Source organism: Crocuta crocuta, unplaced genomic scaffold (assembly GCF_008692635.1).
Source record: "Crocuta crocuta isolate KB4526 unplaced genomic scaffold, BGI_CrCroc_1.0 scaffold24, whole genome shotgun sequence".
Lineage (NCBI taxonomy): Eukaryota > Metazoa > Chordata > Mammalia > Carnivora > Hyaenidae > Crocuta > Crocuta crocuta.
The window spans coordinates 4,010,922-4,020,995 of NW_027530974.1; the positions used below are offsets into that span (position 1 = coordinate 4,010,922).

The 10,074-nt window shown below is 41.6% G+C and overlaps 1 protein-coding gene and 1 long non-coding RNA gene across 6 annotated transcripts in view; both read left to right on the top strand.

Annotated features, from left to right (window-relative positions):
* The window catches only part of FARS2 (phenylalanyl-tRNA synthetase 2, mitochondrial), a 608,095-nt gene that overhangs the window by 60,784 nt on the left and 537,237 nt on the right, over positions 1-10,074 (top strand). The gene's annotated exons all lie outside the window — the stretch shown is intronic.
* LOC144236423 (uncharacterized) lies at positions 4,635-9,855 on the top strand. The gene is made up of 3 exons (XR_013336536.1): positions 4,635-4,719; positions 8,623-8,743; positions 9,461-9,855. It is a non-coding gene; the product is annotated as an uncharacterized LOC144236423 (long non-coding RNA).

Consider the following 10,074-nt stretch of genomic DNA (forward strand, 5'->3'; position numbering starts at 1 on the left):
GCTCTGAGCTGAGGGACTTGAACCTATGAACAGTGAGATCATGACCTGAGCTTGAGTTGTACAGTTGACTGACTGAACCACCCAGGCACCCCATATTTTTTTTAACTTAAAAAGCAATTCTAGATAATATGTCTATTTCAACTACTAACTACATGTTTATATATTTTCCTCACTATTATTTAGTAATTATTATAGCAAAGTATCAATGCTAGATAGTTCTGGAAATAACTCACATATATCTCCAATGATTGCACATTACACTTTAACATTTCCTAAATCAAGAATAATATGAACACATCATCACAATTCTTTTCCTGCAACAACATCAAATATGTGGAGTTAAGTTACTTTAGAATACTTGAGACAGGGGCGCCTGGGTGGCTTAGTCGGTTAAGCGTCCGACTTTCGCTTAGGTCATGATCTCGCGGTTCGTGGGTTCGAGCCCCGCGTCGGGCTCTGTGCTGACTGCCAGCTCAGAGCCTGGAGCCTGCTTCAGTCTGTGACTCCCTCTCTCTCTGACCCTCCCCTGCTCACGCTGTCTCTCTCTCTCTCTCTCTCCTAGAAATAAATAAAAAAAAATTAAAAAAAAAAATAGAATACTTGAGACAGAAAAATAATCTGGTTGTGTTAGTCTTCAGTGCATGGTTTAAGGCCTGTTCTTTCATCTCTGTGTCCACGCTTTCCTTGGTTACAAAGTAGTTTCATCAGAAAAAAAAGCGTGTTCGCTGACTGACTGCCACTGAAAAACTTTGAAAATTTAAAGTGTTCTTACTCGTTTAGAGATTAAGAATACACAGATTACTATATTTGGCTTTGAGCAAGAAAAAAATGTTATCACCATGCTCGATGCTAAACTCCATTCTTCTGAGGGAAACTCTAGGTCAACAAAACCATGATCACTCGAAAAGAACAAGTACGGTGTAGTCTCTCCTTATCTGTGTTTTGCTTCCTGTGTTTTCAGTCACCTTTGGTCAACCACAGTCCTGAAGGTGATCCTCCTTCTGACGTATCTTCTGAAGGTCAACACTACCTCGTAAGACTAGGTCATTGATCTCACTTTTATCTCCTCCGGTAGGCAATTTATCATCTCACATCATCACAAGAGAAAGGGGGAGTATTACAGTACAGTATTTTGGGAGAGAGATACCACATTCACATACCTTCTGTGATGCATATGGTCATAACCGTTCTATTTTATTATTAGTTGTTGTTGTTAATCTCTTGCTGTGCCTAATGTATAGGTTAAGCTTTATCAAAGGTATGTATGTATAGGAAAAAACTTAGTAATATACTATAGGGTTCTGTACTATCTGTGGCTTCAGGCAGCCACTAGGGGGTACTGACATGTGTCCCCCCACCACAGATAAGGAGGGACTAAAATATCTCTCCCTGAGCATGAATGCAAGAGAGGTTTTTTTGTTTGTTTGTTTGTTTTACATTTATTTATTTATTTATTTGGAGAGAGAGAAATGGGGAAAGAGAGAATCCCCAGGGCTTGGAGAGAGAGAAATGGGGAAAGAGAGAATCCCCAGGGCTGGACGCAGGGCTTGATCCCACAAACTGTGAAATCATGACCTGAGCTAAGAGGATATCAAGAGTCGGACTCTTAACTGACTGAGCTACCCAGGCGTCCCCACAGAGAGGTTTTAAGACATGGAGAGTGGTCTTAAGAGACAATGGCTTTGAGCCCAAATATTATTTTTAAAAATCATCCCTAGATAAAATTTTCTGAAACCGAAGTCTTAATTTTTGGTATATGTTAAGTGGTTTATAGCTCAAAACTACCCTAGAGAATAAACCAACTTAGTTATGTAGGGGTTCATTTTATAACGAATTTATTTGAATGTCTCATCTGAAAGTTACTTTGTTTAAAAAAGACGGTCCACCATAGCAGCCCCTTAAAAAAACCTTGAAGGTACAGAACTGGAGTGGGTCCAAAGCTCTTAGAAAAGGTCTTTGGTCAGTCTGTCTATGGCCAATCCCTCAAGGTAAAGGTAAAGCTTTCGCTTACTACTCAGTTTAGATTTCTGGTGGGAGTATAATTTTACTCACTGCTGTTCAAAGCACATCAAGGCTCCGACTGAAATAGATACTATTTATGTAGGGTTGACTAAAAGGCAAGCCTTCTATTCCTCTAGATACTCAATTCTACCTGTGGGTTGTGCCAGAGTCCTGCCATCTTGGGTCCCTTGAGGAGTGCTGGTCTGGGGCTGTTAGCCCGCATTATGAGATGCCAGGAGACTGCCCTTTCAAACTGGTTGTATTTCTGTTAAGGATGTTGCCCTTCAGGAGAGCAATCTCTTGAGATTTCGTGTCAGGACGAGTTGTATTTCTAAGCAGCTGGCTGCTTGTATATCTCAGACATCTGGTTCAAGTAACCATTAACGGTTTTCTCTTTGCATAGGCTGCTGGGAAGCTCAGAGCCAGACCTGAGGCTGTGCTCCTGGCTGCCAAATATTTTGTCTTCACAGCACGCATTTTGCTTGTTAATATCGTCCCAGGTCTCATTTCAGTTTTCCTATCCTTATTTCCCCAATTTTCTCACTTAAGACACACATACAATCCTGATTTACTAGTTAAAAACACATTGGAATAAATTAGGAAGAAAATTAAATGCAGCTTGTTTTCAGTTTACTTGAGAAAAGATGAGTTTGCAAATTTTTAATTTATTAATTGAGAATTTGGAACAACAATGCTAAAAGAAGTAAGGTTCTCAGGCTAGCCCAAGGAAATTTCATTTAATCACAATACGGCAAGATGTAGCAGTATTAAGAGAAGCTACTGTCATTCAAGACGAGTTCTGTAGGGTAATTGTATATTCATGTTAAAAAAGAAATTTTTGTTATTAGAGAATTTGAATGTAAAGACACATTATTCATTGATTAACCAAACTCATATTGGCACAAGATACATACGTTAAGTCAACTAAGAAATTCCTAAGCGTTTAAGTAAGAGAAATTCCGAGGGCCTGTAAATAATCCATATTTTATTCAGTCAAGTAGACTTGTTCTTTTTTCCTTAAATAAACAAATAACTAAAGGTAATATAATTCAGTGAGAGTAGTGAAGTGAATACAGATCTTTGAAGAACAATAAAATGTTAATTTTATGATCCTATTTATTTTGCTAAAGCTTCTTCATGATAGGACACAAATGCAAATTTTGACTGAGGGTCAGTTCTTAATTTTCTAGCAGCAGAAAACGAATCAATTTGAATACCTTAATTTTACAAGCAAACTCAACATATTTCATATAGATAAACATAATTATGTCTTGGACATAGTTATTCATAGTCCTAGACTATGGCTTATATTTACTGGGCTCTCATTCTGAATTTATTCATTGGAAGTTTACCTAGTCAAATTTTCTTGACAAATTTTGGCTCCTAAGGGAAGAATTCTGCTTCTTTTAACTCTTGGTGCTACTTTTAAATGCATGACTTTAGAGAGTGTCACAATCGGAACCTAGTCTGATGAGGGGCACCTCAGTGGCTCAGTTGGTTGAGTGTCTCACTCTTGATTTTGGCTCAGGTCATGATCTCATGGGTTGTGGGAGTGAGCCTCATGTTGGGCTCTGTGCTGACAGTGCAGAATCTACTTGGGATTCTCCTTCTCCCTCTCTCTGCTCCTCCTATGTTCGTGCTCTCTCTCTCAAAATAAATAAATGAGCTTAAAACACACACACACACACACATTCTGGTAACAATATGAAGGATGCCTGGTAGCACAAAGACCTGGAGGCACAGAGATCAGTAGAAGGCTTTTATAAAATCCAGACAAAAAATGATGAGGACCAACAAAGGCAAGCACTGTGGAGGCAGAAAGTTTCTGCCGGTAAGAGAATGTGTGAGAGACAATCCACTTGGCAAGACTGACTATGGGCAAAATAAGGAGAAAAAGTAAGTGCTTTCTAGCTTAAGAGCTGAACATCCAGACACTGCGAGGGAGTGCAGGAGGGCCACATTTGCTGGAAGGGATGCAGAATTCCGTGTAGCATACCCAGAAGGTGAAGGAAGGCCTCAGAAAGAAGGATGTGCAAGCTGGGGGAAAGGATAAACCCAGGGTGAATCATCAGAGCACACAGGATTGAAGCCACAACTGATAAGCACATCTAGGGAGGGTGCAAGACGGTCAAGATGTGATACAAGGGATCTCTCATATTGAAGGAAGAGAGGCAGAGGAGGACAAGAGTCACAACTGGGGAGGAGACCGGGAGACAGCGGTGATGGTGTCCTGCGTGTCAGGGAGGGAAGGAAAGCTGATGATCATGGCAAATGTGCCAAAGACAAAAAAGTAACAGAAAGAATTTGCCAAGCCAGATGGCAATGAAATGAGTAAGTTGCAGGGGACAGTGGAAAGCATGTGTAGACCATTCCTACCATGAGCAGGCTACCAGGGGATTATCTGTATCCCTAAGAGCACAAACCACACTGGTCTTTTTTCTACAGGGTTGTCTGCTGGCTCTTTTGAAGTAATGACGTTTTCCTGTGGAAGCTGGTTGTCTGTTCTAGAATGTCCTTTTGACACAGGCCACAGCCACCATTCTTGCTGTCCCCAGAGAGTAACAGATGCAGACGTGGCATGTGACAAGAGCACGAGCAGACAGAAATACGGGAGGGAAGGCGATTATGGCAGGGGCTGCTCACACTCCACAGCTCGAGTTCTGCGCCAGTCAGGAGGCAACCAGGGCCTGTGGTCCAGAACTGTTTCCTTCCATTACGGTAAGTGGGACCATGTGGCCTTGTGCCAAATGACACTCAGAGCACCACAGATCTTTCTTTAAGAAAAAAAAAATTTTTTAAGTTTCTTTATTTTGAGAAAGGGAGAGAGCAGGGGAGGGGCAGAGACTCTCAAGCAGGTTCGGCACTGGCAGCATGGAGCCTGACTGGGGATCAAACCACAGTGAGGTCATGATCTGAGTGGAAACCAAGAGTCGGATGTTTAACGGACAGAGCCACCAGTGCAGCCCCACCACAGTTCTTTCTTGGAAAGGTCCCCTTCAGATAGGTCATACAGCTCTGCCAAAGCTAGCCTGTCCTATCTTCTACTGCTTACGGCACAGTGACCTTGCCCACTCTTTCTGCTCATCTTCATTATTCTGTTTCTTCCCAACAAAATCCTGCTTCCTATCTTCCTTTTCTTTTCTTTTTTTTCTCTCCCAACTACTTGGCAGAAATATTATTTTTCGTTACTACTGTTTCTGCCCCTCCACTGATATTTTTAGAATGTGGCACGGACCCAAGTTAATTTATTTTCTGTTTATAAAACTGCACCCTTTGTGGTAATATTGCCTTAGGGTATAGACACACATTATAAAATATTTACTTAAGAACCTAAAACAAAATATCAGTTGGGGGGTAACATCTATTAAAATATCAACTGTGAAATTACAATTTTAAGCATCTGTTTTATCCTCTGTCTTAAAAGGAGCACACAAAGAGGTCACCAACCTGGGGCTGGAGGGGAGTTCCAAAGTCAAGATTTTTTGGGGGGGATTCTCACAGACAGGACTGTGAGCCCTCAGTAATTGTATTCAGTGTGGGTTTTAGCCTTGTGGGCAAGGCCAACAGACAAAAAGGATGGCCAAGAAAATGAAAATAATTATGTAGAGAATTAAAATTACTGATCTGTACTTTGAAGTCAAGGGGCAGTGCAGTACAGTACATACAGGAAGAGATGCTCTGTGATGTTGGCAATGGCTCCCCAGGAGGGGTTTTCACGGAGAGCTTACAGGCATCTATTTGGCAGTACACCAGAATCCACTGGTCTACCTCTTCTGCAAAGAAGCCCACCCAGGAGCTCCTAGGTGGCTCAGTTGGCTAAGCATCTGGCTTAGGCTCAGGTCACGATCTCACGGTGGGTTCAAGCCCCATGTCAGCTGTGCTGACAGCTCAGAGCCTGGAGCCTGCTCTGGATTCTGTGTCTCCCCCTCTCTCTGACTCTACCCTGCTCACCCTCTCTCTCTCAAAAATAAATATAGCATTAAAAAAAAAAAAAAAAAAAAAAAAAAAAAACCCCCCCAAAAAAAAAAAAAAAAAAAAAAAAAAAAAAAAAAAAAGAAAGAAGCCCTCCCGAAGATAAAGAGCTGCATCTTCCTGTGGAGACAGGTGGACGTGGAGAAGGCATCCTAACCTGAGTCCACAGGGAACATGGGGAAAAGTGTTGGTGTTGGAGGACTTAGGTGTTACCTTCGCTCCTTATCTGCTGTATAATTTTAGGTATATTGCTTTACTGCTTTGAGCTGCAGCTTCCTCACTTGCAAACTGGGGGAAATTAAAAGGATCTGCTTCATGGAGTTTCCATGATGGTTAAATGAGATAATGCAAGGCAGGGCCTAACATGCATCTGGCCTATGAGAAATGTTTAAGTAAAAAAAAAAGCTATTATAATGATTGCATTTGTAAAATAAAGTAACAATGCCTATTTCACAGTGATTCTATGTTGAACAGGACAATGCTTATTAAAATACATAATCTATAGTGCTTGATACACAGCACTTGATCAATCAATGTTAATTCACTCTGGAGCCCACCCTTTTCCCTCTTTCCCCCTAAACACTGGGGGATCTGTGTGAACATGGAACAGATATCCCTGAGGCAGTAAACAGCCTCAGTGGCAAGGACTGATTTTATTAACATTATTTTAATCAGAATTTGAATAAAATCAATTCTCCCAATGAGACTGACTCATGGAATGCAACTAAGCCTCAGCAGAGTGCAGACTTTGGCACAACAGACATGTGTGAGACTATTCTCTCCAGTGGATGTAATTATCAAAGGGTTGGAAGGCTTCTGTTACATCAGCATCTGACTAGAACGAAAACTCCATGAATGCAGGACTCTGAGTTTTATTCTCTGCTGTATCTCCAGTGCCCAGGAGAATGCCTGGTATATAGTGGAAGTTCAATAAATACTTGTTCATTGAATGAACATGGCTCATGGGGATATGTCACTTGCCAATGTCTTTGTCAAAAAGTTACTGTCCACAGGATCAAGGAGGAATGGGAGGCCTCGAGGCAGCTACAGTGTTGGTGGTGGACAAGTGACATACTCTAAAATAATGATACATGGCACTGACCTGACTCAGGAATACATGGGATTATAACAGAGCACTTCATCCATAGCAAGGTCATAAAAGAAATTATTTTGACCTAAAGGTCATAAAAGAAATTATTTCAACCTAAGTAAGACAAACTCAAACACTCCTAACCATATTACTACCACCTTAATTTGAAAGTGCTTCACAGATTAGGAAGCCTCCACACATGAATTTTCATTTAATAACTTACTGGCTTGCTTGCATTTTTTATGAGTCTTTACTATAGGCAAAGTTGTAGAAGGGGAGGTTTAGGAAAAAAACCATGAATATGACAAGAATTTTGTCTTCAAGGACTCAAAATACAGTAGGAAGCAGCAAATCCTTCAAGGGCAAATTCTGTTAACTTCATCTGTCTATTCCACCAACACTTGACTCAGGTTTTCTGCCTCTACACTGTGCTTTCTTTTATTCACACTAATCCATCATAGAGTCAGATACTCAGGACTGCAGAGATATTAGGACCCTGAGTGTACAGAATGCTGGTTTTTAACCTTGCTGTCCCTAGCCCATTCTCTTGCACAGTTAAAGATTTAGAGACTAGAAATCAACCAGATTCTCTTTCCTCAGGTTCCAGTATTCTGAACATACTTGTCTTCAGGTTGGCAAATAAAAATATAAAAGAACTGCAAAATGAAAACAGGCTGTGCTAAAAGGTAGTCACTCTTTGCTCCATCCTTAAAGGAGGAAAAAAAATGGAAGACACACTAAAAATAAACACTGGCTTTCCTCTTACTCCCTAGGGATAGAACGATGCCAGGGAAACAATCTTCTGTGATAATAATTATACGCCTAAAAAATATGAAGTTTTCCAAGTGACTGTGGTTGAAAATTAATTATGGTGGAAATAATATTATCGCCAGTAGGCGACTATCTAGGTTAGAAGTAGAGGTTATGAAAAAGAAGCAGTTTTTTGCATTTTGGTTATTTTTAATTAATTGAAACAAAGAGGCTTATTTTCCTCTTATTATCTTACACTGGTTTTTCTGACCTTTGAAAATTCTTCTCAGTGAAACAGATGGTAGCATCTTAAGAAAATATGTCCACAATCACTACCAGTGACAGATTACTTCTCACATGGACTTTTCTTCTCATACCAAGTTTTGTTCATCACCTGAGATGTCTCAATATTTTGGATAATTTATCCTTGTGTTTTTGTTTTTAGAAAGAAAAGGAAGTGGCTTTTAAGAAAATATATGTCCAAAACATCTTGCTTCCTGAATTTAGTCTACTTTTTTTTCAAAATTTTAAAATATTTATTTATTTTTGAGAGACAGAGACAGAACATGAGAGGGAGAAGGGCAGAGAGAGAGGGAGACACAGAATCTGAAGCAGCCTCCAGGCTCCAAGCTGTCAGCACAGACCAACATGGGGCTTGAACCCATAAACAGTGAGATCATGACCTGAGCTGAAGTCAGACGCTTTACCAACTTAGCCACCCAGGTGCCCCTCAAGTCTACTTTTCAACTTTGCTACTGACATGGTATCACTGTAATAGAGCCCCTCCCCCCTCCCTGCTTGTCCTTCAGGGGACAGACCAAGTCTGAAGGTCTCAGGGCACGGCAAGTATATGGCTGCGGATGCAAGAGCAGGAGTGTTGGGAAAGAAGAGTGAATCCTGTCTGACGTAGCTCATGAGTTCAGCCAGAAGGTAGGAAGAAATGGCCCCAAACCCAAGATCCTCACCCTGTGGTGAGAAGCACTCTGCCCTAGCTTGGGATAGACGCTGGGACCTGTTCTCTGTATGTTGACCCAGCTTGAGGCTTTGAGAGGCCTCAGCAGTGGTGGGCACGTGGATATGAATGGGCAGACCACTAGTGGGAGCACAGACACGTGAGCATTTAAAACCTGAGACACAGACAGTGAGGCTGTGCTGTCAGTGGGCTCGGGAGGGGAGGCTGAGAGGGCCTTCCTCCAGGTGGGGCTCCTGCTGCAGCTGTTACACTGTTAGGTGGTCTTCCCCAGGCTTGGTGAGGCGGCTTGGAAAACAAGTGTCCTACTACCGTGTGATTACTTGTTAGTAGCTGGTTTGCCTACACATACCTTATGATGATCCCAGAGAGAAAGAAATCAAGCTGGTTTCATTTGCACGAAGACCTTTTTAAATATAATAGGTGAATTCCTGGGAAAAGAGAAAGGCTATAGACATAAATCTGGTTGGGGAAAACAGTCTTCTTTTAAAATTCTCTGAGATTTCTCTGTATTTAGATATGTCACAAAAGGAAGGAAGGAAAAAAAAATTATGTGGCTGGCTGGGCCCTAAAGATGGCCACCCTGATAGTTAATCGAAATCTTTTCACTTACACTTGTTAGTAAGCAGTTACCCATACATACAGCATTCACTCATACATTTCTCTTGCTTTTATAGTGTGTTACCGTTGAGGAAGCAAAGTTGATTCGAACTGGGTCCCTACGTCCTGGAGATGACAGCTTAGTGAAAAACGGTCAAGAGCGATGAGGGAATTAACATGGAAGGATTTTGCACAAGGTGCCTGGAAGACAAGGGAGGAGCCACCATAAATATGACTCACATACTTATGTGGGTCATTTGCCACATACTGGTGTACCCATTATGCCTGGCCTGGATGCTGTGGTAATAGTGGTGAGCAAAAACGCACAGTCCTTGACTTCCTACAGCCTGTGGTTATGGGCAGACTAGTTAGGGAGACATTACTAGGGTAATCACAAAGTCCACGTAAAATTACACCTGGGGTTAGTGTCATGATGGAGAAGTCACAGAAGTCACAGTCTTTTTTTTTTTTTCCCAAGGTTTTTTTTTTTTTTTTTTTTTCTAGAGAGAGAGAGGGCGAGACAGTGTGAGCAGGGGAGGGTCAGAGAGAGAGGGAGACAGAATCTGAAGCAGCTCCAGGCTCCGAGCTGTCAGCACAGAGCCCGACACGGGGTTCGAACCCACGGACCGTGAGATCATGACATGAGCCAAAGTCGGATGCTTAACCAACCTAGCTACCCAGATGCCCCTAT